This window comes from Osmia bicornis, unplaced genomic scaffold (assembly GCF_907164935.1).
Source record: "Osmia bicornis bicornis unplaced genomic scaffold, iOsmBic2.1, whole genome shotgun sequence".
Lineage (NCBI taxonomy): Eukaryota > Metazoa > Arthropoda > Insecta > Hymenoptera > Megachilidae > Osmia > Osmia bicornis.
Genome location: NW_025791157.1, coordinates 2,926 through 13,700, shown reverse-complemented (window position 1 = coordinate 13,700; position 10,775 = coordinate 2,926). Strand labels below are relative to the sequence as shown.

At 40.1% G+C, this 10,775-nt stretch overlaps 1 long non-coding RNA gene across 1 annotated transcript; it reads right to left on the bottom strand.

The window, feature by feature from the left end:
• Positions 1–7,946: 7,946 nt before the first annotated feature.
• Positions 7,947–8,357, bottom strand: LOC123988855. The gene is made up of 3 exons (XR_006830316.1): positions 8,298–8,357; positions 8,095–8,170; positions 7,947–8,016 (listed from the first exon to the last, which is right to left on the bottom strand). It is a non-coding gene; the product is annotated as an uncharacterized LOC123988855 (long non-coding RNA).
• Positions 8,358–10,775: the final 2,418 nt, after the last annotated feature.

Sequence of the window (10,775 nt, the reverse complement as noted above, 5' to 3'; positions counted from 1 at the left end):
TAAAAGTGCTTGCAGAGATTGTGCGGCATATCAAAGAAACTGATATTTATGATCCAAATTCAATTATCGATTGCGAATTAGTAGCTTTAGGTATTCAGGCCATAATAACAGCTGCATCAGCAGCATCTTAACAGAGAAAAAAGGATTATGTTACAAATTATGTTAGAAATTATACTTTAATAAATCATAATGTATTGCATCATTTGCAACTTCTCTCTCTACCTATATAAACCCAAACATCCCAGGAAAAATTTCACTTCCTATACGATAGTCGTACGATGTGCATATGCACATTTGATCTTCGAATTAGCACAAAAAGAATTCGCACCAGATTGGAAAATACTTTTGTTTGCGCGCGTTGTTGGAATATTGCTAGCCAAAGAGTTAGCCAAAGAAGAAAGTAATGGCACCGCGGAAAAGTAACAAGAAGTAGACGAAGTCGCGCAAACTTCCAGTTGCAAACCGTGGGGGATTTCTTCCAGCACTTGTACCTATTTTTGCAGGCCTTTCAGCTTTGGGCACGGTGGCTGGCGGTGCAGCAGGTATCGCCAAGGCAGTCAACGATGCATCTGCAGCACGGAAAACATTAGAGGAAGTGAAACGGCACAATCGTGTTATGGAAGGACATGGACTTTACCTTGCACCATATAAATGGGGAAAGGAATTAAAGAAAAAAAAAAGAAGCGCTTCGGCAAATTGTAACGGTTCCAAAGGGCGCAATGACAAATGTGCAGTTATATAACTTTGCACGAAAGTTGAACTTTCCATATTTTCGAGGGGTTTTCATGCGTACAAATTTACCCTCTAAATCGTTCTTAAACGAATGCGGTATCGTGAATTTAGATAAATCGGAAGGTCATGGTACACACTGGGTAGCTTACGTAAAGCGGGGTAATTGTGTTAAATATTTCGATTCTTTTGGAAATCTGAGACCACCGACAGAGTTAATAAACTACTTCGGAAAGCATGTAACGATTTTATACAATCACACGCAGTATCAAAAATTCAATACGAGTGTATGTGGACAACTCTGCTTGCATTTTTTAGCTGGAAATGTATAAAATAGTTTCGATGCACATAGTCTTCACAGTTGCAAAGATGTCGTTGACGTTTACGTTAAGCGGAAAAAATTCTGTGCCTTAGCACTGATTACTTTCCACCTGTAGACTTGAAGGATGATAATTACGAACTCGGACTCGTTGATTTTCCAGCTTTCAACACAATACCGAACGTTGGGACTGTCTACAAACAATAACTCATTTTACCCTCTTGTATTGCCGATGGTGCGATCGCGATACCGGATGGTTCGTATGAAATCGAAGCGCTAAATAAATACTTGCAAGAGGAAAATAATGGAACAAGACAAAATCATTTTTATTTCGTACAAATAACAGCACTTTGAAAAGTGCAAATATATAGTGATTATACAATCGATTTTACAAACAAATAATATAGGATCGCTTCTCGGGTTTTCTACATATCGCATATTACCGCCGGGGCCAATGGCACGAGTCGGATATACCCGTAAATATTATGAAAGTAATGTGCTGAGGATCGAATGTAATATTACGACTGGCGCTATAGCAACGGTCAATGTGTTCATACCATTCATGAGTTTTCACCGCGCGTGCACCAGGATATAAAATTTCGGAAAGTCCTACGAACGTCATTTATCTTCCAGTTATCGTGAGAGCCATTGATCACCTTAGTATACGCATTACCGATCAAAACGATAATCTGATAAATTTCCGTGGAGAAGAAGTGACAGGAGGCTTCATATTAGGCGGTGTAAAAAATAACATGAATATAAACATAATAATCAATGGCCTGTTGAACGGCTCGAACGGCTCGAACGGCAGCGAACGGTCGAACGGCTCGAACGGCCCGTTGAACGGCTCGAACGGCTCGCTGAACAGCTCGAACGGCATGCTGAACATTTTACGGCAGCTGCAGTAAGGATAATGATGTAAAAACGATAACAATTATACAATCATTCAGTAGAGGGAATATATCCAAATCGGACACATCGCAAGAGCACATCGTCGAACGCTCCGACGACGCGACCGTTTAATATACGTTAATATCCGTTATTTAATCGCCTTTCAAGAGAACAAGCAGCACTTATGCAAACATTACTAGAAATAATGCTGTTGTACACAGATGCTAAAACTCAACCGATCAACAATCCGCCGAATGCATTATTGGCACCCCGTTGAACGAGTTGCTAAAAGGATCGTTAGAAAATGGATGGAACCAGAACTTCAATCACAAACGCACAAATTGTACTTGCAGCAGCAGCAATTACCACGGTTGCAAATAATAATCATGTATTAAACGGTGATGACTCTTTACAATCATTTAGTAAGGACAATATCTCCACACTGAACACATCGCAAGATTTGAGCGACAAAAACGCGCAATTTCTGCAATCGTTGGGTTTTGTGATTAAGAAACGAAAATGATGGACCCATTGAACATTGCCAGTTTACCGATTTCTGACGATCGAATTACAAAGATCGAATTACATAGTTACAGCCCATACGCCAACACAACGTTCGGAAACAATGATGAAATACGAATTCCCATTCAACAACAAGATTTGTACACGTTTCCTAGTGAGAGTTACCTTTACGTCGAAGGAAAACTCATTCTCAACGATGAGAATGTTGCAGGAACTTCAGTTGGACTAGAAATGAATTGCGCAGCATTTATGTTTGATGAAATTCGATATGAATTAAACGATGGAGATCGATCGTTGTGAAAACGTTGGAATAACAACTATGATAAAAAATGGAGTATCGTTGACAACGACAAAATCAAAAATGCTTGAAAACGCTGGTTGGATAGACATACCCAATGCAGGAGGCTACTTTGACTTTTGTGTTCCTCTAAATATGCTGCTCGGTTTCTGCGAAGATTACAAACGAATAGTGATTAATGCGCATCATGAATTGATTCTGATTCGATCGCGAGACGACAAAAATGCTGTTTATGGAACAGATGGTGCAAAATACACGCTGCAATTATACAAAGTACAGTGGAGGATGCCACATCACGCTCGAAGAAAGACAAAACTTTCATTGTTGCGTATCCTTGAAAACGGTCAAACGATAATTATGAGTTACCGTTCCTGGGACTTATACGAGTATCCAATGTTACAAGCAACCACTAAACATACATGGAGCATTAAAGCAGCTACGCAATTAGAAAAACCGCGATATGTAATATTTGCATTACAAACGGATAAAAAAAATAAGCTCAATAGACATATCACCAAATTTGATGACTGCAAACTCACCAATTTTCGATTGTATTTAAATTCGGAATCATATCCGTATGACAATTTGAATCTTGACTTTAATAAAAATAGATACTCTGTCCTTTACGACATGTATGCAAAATTCAGAAAGTCATATTACGGAGCAATGTGCAGTAATGGTGATGACGGAGCTCTATGATAAGATACTCTTTTTCGGCTACGGCCCATTCGTTGTCATTGATTGCTCGCATCAGAACGAATCGATAAAAAGCGCTACAATCGATGTAAGAATCGATTTTGAGGTAGTGAAAACGCTCCTGAAAATACTAGCGCCTACTGTTTGATCATTCACGATCGTATCGTGCAGTACAATCCACTGACCAATGTAGTGCGCAAACTCTCTTAAGTGAAAGAGGGTTTATATGATCATTCCGCAGCAAAAGCGGTCATTTTTCGCCACAAATTCAACTAATCAAAATGAATGTACCAACATTCGTGGACATTCAAGGCTTCAAAAGCGATACGAACGAGTTTTTCGTAAAGGAACTTGCTATCTTCCAGAATGGGAATCGTGTACAATGTTTCATCTTTGCGCCACCATTTGCTAAGAAAAAATTGTCGAAAGCAGAATTAAGACAAATAAAATGGTTGACGCAAAATCATCACGATTTTGAGTGGGACGATGGTACCGTGCCGTATTCATGCCTTCGAGTGTGCCACTTCGTGTTTGAAAGATAGTATTCATGGATCGTATACGTCAAGGGCATTGAGAAAGAAAAATGGCTGAAGAAACTTTATCCTTCAGTCAGTCCAATCAATATAGAGGTTTTGAACAAAGATGACGATCTACCGAATTTGCCAACCAAGAGCCGGCATATTCAGGATGGATGGATGGATAAACATATGGCATGCATCGCGCACAATGGGGCATGTGCTATGAGAAACGTATCGATATTAAAAGAATGGTGGTTAAAAAAAAGGAAGGAGGAAGATGAAGAGCTGTGCATGGAACATTATAACCGGCCGGGGAATGACACGCACATAGATGGACCTCCACCGAAAAAGAAAAATTGTTACATTTGTCTTAAAACACGAAACATTTAATATCATTTATTAATTTTGTTCATTACTGTAAAATAATAAAATCTATTTAGTAAAAATATACTTTATGCGTCTTAATGTTGTTTTACCTAGAACGATTGTATGTGTAACGTTTGTGTTTCATATTCCAATGTAGGAGATACAAAAGGAATGATCTTCTATTTCAAAGACATGAGGGAGTAGGGCGAAATCCATGTTTACATGCAGACACGTGTCGATGTGCAATCTGGTACAGATAGAGAGAGCATCGTCGAGACAGACTTTTGGTCACGTTTTGCTTGGATGCCTCTTTGACGGCTTGCTGGCGCGGTTAACATGAGGGGGTAGGGTGAAATGTTTACAGGTAGACACGTGTCGAGTGCAATCTGATACAGATTGAGCGAGCATTGTCGAGACAGACTTTCGGTCACGTTGTTGCTTGGATGCGTATTTGATGGCTCGGTCACGAATTACATTCCGCGTGTCCGCCATCACCGCCCGCCGCCGCCGCCGCCCGCCACTGTCGCCGCGTTGCCGCCGCGCCGCGGAGCAAAGGGTTAATCGCGGTTAAAGCGCGTTATCGCCGCGGAGAAAAAGGGTTAATCGCGGTTAAAGCGCGTTCACGACGCGGACAAGCAGCTTTTCCGCAACCTATAAAGAGGCTGAATCATTAAATATATGGTTATTATATAGACGATATGCGTTTCGCAAAGCAGCCCCTGTCTATCCTTATTCTCGATTTAGACGAGAGGACAACACGCATGGCGATCGTCGGCGACGACACGGGCCCCTCTTGCCGAATACGATACGTGGTATAATTTGCGGTCCATCGAACTGCGGTAAAACGAACGTCGTAATCAGTCTGATCGAGAGCCCGAACGGTGTAAGATTCAATAACGTATATGTATACTCAAAATCATTGCAACAACCAAAGTACAAATATCTCGAACGAATTTTGAAACGTTCCTGAAATCGGATACTTTTCATTTTCAAATAATGCCGAAGTCGTGCCACCGAACGAGGCGCTGCCCGATTCGGTGTTTATATTCGATGACGTTGCGTGCGACAAGCAAGACGTGATAAGAGAATATTTCGCTATGGGTAGGCACTCGCGCGTGGACTGTTTTTATCTCTGTCAGACTTATGCGAGAATACCGAAACACCTAATTCGCGACAATGCCAACCTTTTGATCGTGTTCAAACAAGATGGCACGAATCTACACCACATTTATAATGATCATGTAAATACAGACATGTCGTACGAAAACTTTTGTAAATTGTGCGCACAGTGTTGGGAACAGAAATATGGTTTTGTAATAATCGACAAGGACAGCTCGATGGAACATGATCGCTACAGAAAAGGATTTAACGAATTTGCCGTTTTCTGAAACATTTAGTCCATCGATAGAACGCTTAGCGAGTAGACGTCTTCTCTTTGCAATGGATAATAGTAATATTAAAGAATCGTGTAAAGTTGCGAATGCTATAGCTAAAACAAGCGATGCTATACGCAAAAAACGCAGAGCTCTCAAATCGGAGAGCATCGACGAAGAGAGAGTCATCGAAAAACGATTGAGACCCATGGTTGAGCCGTTGGAACGAATTATCGAGAATATGTAAGCGGTATCGCCACATTCAGACACGATCGATATAAAATCCGAGTCGGCATTCCCAACCTTGAATATTAAAGAACCGCAAAAATTGACGCCAACTCCTTTTCTTAACCCTCAAAGCACACAAACTGCAAGAGCACGCATTTATTCCGAACCTGGTACATCTTCGAGTGAACCGACGGTGGATGTGATGAAAGATCGTGAAGAATCGATACATACCGTTGAAACGTACGGCGACAGCGACGAGAATCTTAATGTTTCTATGCAGCGAATTTTGGACAAGCCTAGCGAAAACATACGTAGGCATTTCACGGAAAATTTGGGGCCGTTGGCAGCTAAATACATTCAATTACTCTTTACCGATCGTGAGAAGAAGATAGATGACGTGTATGGAGTATATGTACAACGCAACAAATTAATGCTTGGAAGTTCTGTTTTCGACGTAAGCAAAAACGGCGATGTGATTATTAATGGGGTGAAGTACAGAGGAACAACTGGTTTGTACGAATTACTATTCATGAGAATGCCTGACGACACCTTATTCAACGATGCTGATTTACACAAATACGCGGAAATATTAAAGTCGTCGAACGCTCATAGACGCAGCCATATCTCGTCAGGGCTTGTGAAAAGTAACAAGGGCTACAAGTATAAATATATCATTGCAAAATTGCTTAAGAGCGAGCGGCGTGGAGGTAATCTGATACCGTTCGATATGGCGGTTAACGATAATGCGGTGGACTACGTGCACTGGAATGACCCAAACGAGCTCGTCGATAGATTACGTCTTCTCGTATCCTCGAAATCCGCAGGACATACGGGGCATGACAACGAGATCATTTCTATAATCGAAGAACTTCGAGAAGCCGGGTTGATTATAAATTGACACGTTCGTAAAGCATGATGCTAGTTTACAAATATGAAGAAGGTGAAGGGCAATCATATCACGGACGAGAAGATACAGCGTGTCAACGAGTTGCACGTGCCAGCGAGAAGTAACTTTAGACATAGACGAGTCATTGTACAGGGTTACGGTGATCTCTGGCAAGCGGATCTCGTAGAGATGCGACAGTATGCGCAAATCAACAATGGCCACAATTACATACTCGCCGTCATCGATGTCTTATCTAAATACGCTTGGGCCGTAGCAGTGAAAGCGATCCCAGCAAATTGTATATAATGTATTATGTATTACATTTATTGTATTATTGTATTATGTATTACATTTATTGCATTAAAAAGTATTCAAAATTATCAATATAATTTATTCTTAGACCAACCTCCCTTCATTTATAAAATAACATTCCCCTGTAATAAAAGTAAACACAAAATAAAGCCGAAAAATTATTTATTCATATAATCAGTATAATTACAAACATTTTTAAATATAGATTACAAAATATTGTTCGCTCCTATCCATGAATTGTGCGTAGAATCAAACCCCGACCATTTGACGAAAACTTTATTTCCCCTTCGTTGTAGAACCTTCTACATAAGTATGCATCGTGATTTTTACTTTTGTAGTTCATATTCATAGAACCCGCCAACCAACGGTTGTTTTGCATATCTTGCAAGAGATACGTTACAGGATTTGTTCGTTGAATTTTAATAATTGTGAAAATTTCAGTTGTCCAATTCGGTGTATAACCCTTTGCGAATAAGGTTTTGTATTTACTAACTCGCACGTGTTCACCGATCTTGTACGTCGCCGGAGCTACAATCTTTATGTTAGAATATACGGACGATAAAAGTTTGTCCGCGTGTTCCGGTGTTACGTCGACGGGCCGCATTCTAATCGTACGATGCCTTTTATTGTTATAATCTGAGACCCAATCCGGCTATAACAGATAAAATAAAATATGCATTAATACGCAAATCTAATAAATCTAATAAATCAAAACAAACAAGCAACTTACATCATCGTGGCGGGCGAGTTTTTGCAGGAATTCGTGGCGGCGATACGGAAGTCATCACACAGATGCCAAGAAGAGGACCACAGATGTCGTGAACATCTTTCAAGATATATAATAAGGGCGAGCGGAAGGAGCAGGATCACCAATCCGGCTATAACAGATAAAATAAAATATGCATTAATACGCAAATCTAATAAATCTAATAAATCAAAACTGATAAACAACTTACATCATCGTGGCGGGCGAATTCGTGCAGGAATTCGTGGCGGCGAGCGGAAGGCAGAAAAACACTACCACCAATCCGGCTATAATAGATAAAATAAAATATATATTAATACACAAATCTAATAAATCTAATAAATCAAAACTTGTACTACAAAGGGCTTTGCCCGTTTATTATTAATAAATAAATAAAACAGACAAGCAACTTACATCAATTTCATATCCGAATAGATATCGCAGGTCGAAGACGTCGATGTTTTGACAGTGCCTTCGCACTCCTTCGGCCCACAGCTCTTCCAGATTTTTCCTGTTTGCCGCCCGCTCCCGACGAACTCTTGCAACGTCCGCCACGTATACGATTCCTAATTGGCGCATTGCACCCGCTTTAAAAAACAATTAATTAAAAAGAAATAAAATTAACACGCTAAGAGTAATTACTAAAAAGTACTTACGCTCCGTTTTCAAAAATGCGGCCAACGCCTCCAGTTGCAATGTCGTTATTGTGCGATCCATTGTAAATAACGAAAACACGTCGGTGATGCGTTTATAAAGCACTGAGAAACATCCCCCTCCAAACTCTAAGACACTCGGCACTTCCAGTATCATGCTGCAAATTCTGAAATTAATCTGTCGAACGACTCGCAAGGATTTGCAAGGTTTGTGTGAACTCCGAGTCAGACGTCTCTCTCATGAAATTGCAAAGTTCGCAAGAACTCGAAAGCCTATAGGCTTAAAAAGATACTTGGAAATTAATAATATTTTACTCGTGGAGCAAAGAATAAATTATGTTTTTACGAATAATTATTTATTTTATAATGTCCCCAAGGCAATGTTCTCGTGGATTGTGGAATTATGAATCGTTTATCATCGTAAGGACTAAGCACCTTCTTTTCTTCACATATAGAATATACATTGTGCAATTTTGAACGAATACATCTCTGTTCACGATGCACTTCTAAACGATCATACAAGCAACGTATATAATCATCGAAGGAAATAGTTTTTCTAATTACGTTACTTTTGACACCCTTCACTTTTTTCGTGTCCCGCTTGCCTTGTTACGTTGCGCGACGCGAGGCGAGCGCGCAACGTAAAGTGAATGAAAATTTAAAAGGAAAGAAAATTGGAAAAGATCGATTGTTAATTTTCCTTGATTTGATTGATCTTTGCGATGAGAAAGGTCTCGCTGCCACCAGCTCTGACCGCGTATGACGCGTTAACGTCCTCTACGATCAGAACAATTTTTAAAAGACGGAAATTTAGATAGAATTTATTTCCGTTGGGTTCGTCAGTGTTCTAGGTCCCATACGGGTCCCTCCTTGAAACGTTGTGTTGGCGTGCGTGGATTTGATGTAAAAAATAGGCGTTGTAACTCAAAGAAATAAAGTAGACTGGATAGTGTGCAACAAATAAAAATGTAATTCAAAAACTATTGAAAGTAGTACAACTGAAAATGACTATTGAGTTTAATGCTATTAATCTTTGATAATATTAATGATTACTATTAGATAAGTTCAATTCAAAAAACAATACTGGTTTGACAAGGGTAAAGATGCTTAACCTATTTCATATAATAATGACTATTGTTTGTCTGAAAATCGTGTAAAATATGGATAGCCTTTGATTCGCAGTTGGACTTCGAATATATTATAATTTTAAACGTGTTATCGAATCTAGGTGTAAGACGACTTGCTCAGCTAATTAATATATTAATTGGATGGAAAATTAGCGGTGTTTGGCCGCGAGGTAACGACCTGAATGGAGAGGCTCTCACAACCCCCGAAAGGGCTTTACAGGTCGCCCCTGACAAAATATCGTAGTCGAGCAATCGTCACGCACACAAAGTCGCGATAAATCAAAATTCGGAGTTTTAGTATAGCGTATTATTTATAAACGGTACCTGAACGTGAAAATCGAGACGATCTAAAATGGAGAGACTCTCATAACCCGAAGGCTTAATAGACCGCCCGTTTTGCCTTGTTGAAAAATTCAATGATAATGCCGTGCTCGAGAAATTAGTAATAAACAGGCTTACCGTGAGATTGGAGAATATAATATACGATAATAAATCGCTTTGAAATCTTTTGCAGTTTAATCGTGGAAGAATCGCTGTTGCATCTGGAACACCAAGAGAGAGATGAGGAGGTTGTCGCACTAACACTTGTCGCGCGCCCGATTGCCCTTTATTGCGTATCAAAATTTTACTATAACGATCACAAGACGATTACGATTTTTGAAAAAATGATAGAATAATTATAAACGCGATTGAATTTAATACGATATTACGCGATCAAACGGATTAAAAATGAAAGAGAAAAGATAGAAATATTAATAGTGTGAAAAGGCTTTACGTGCGCGTCACTGAGTCTTTGTAACGTATTTCCGAATTTCACCCTCGCGACACTCTGCCTACGGATAGGACTTGCCGCGCAGCTAAATCACGTGAAAGTACAAATTACAACTCTATCTCTAGACGCACGGGCTCCCGTCACGACTTACTCGATTGTTCGACGAAGAGTGATCAGAATCGATCGCGATCCTGGCCGGAAGGGCCCGTCGCGAGGATGATGTCCTGCGTGGGGACATTCCGACAAATCATAGCGTGTGACGACAGCGTCGCGTGCGTCGCTTGGTCGAAGACGCGTGCTAGCTAAATTCCTCTAGACTATGTTCTCTCTTCTTGGTGTT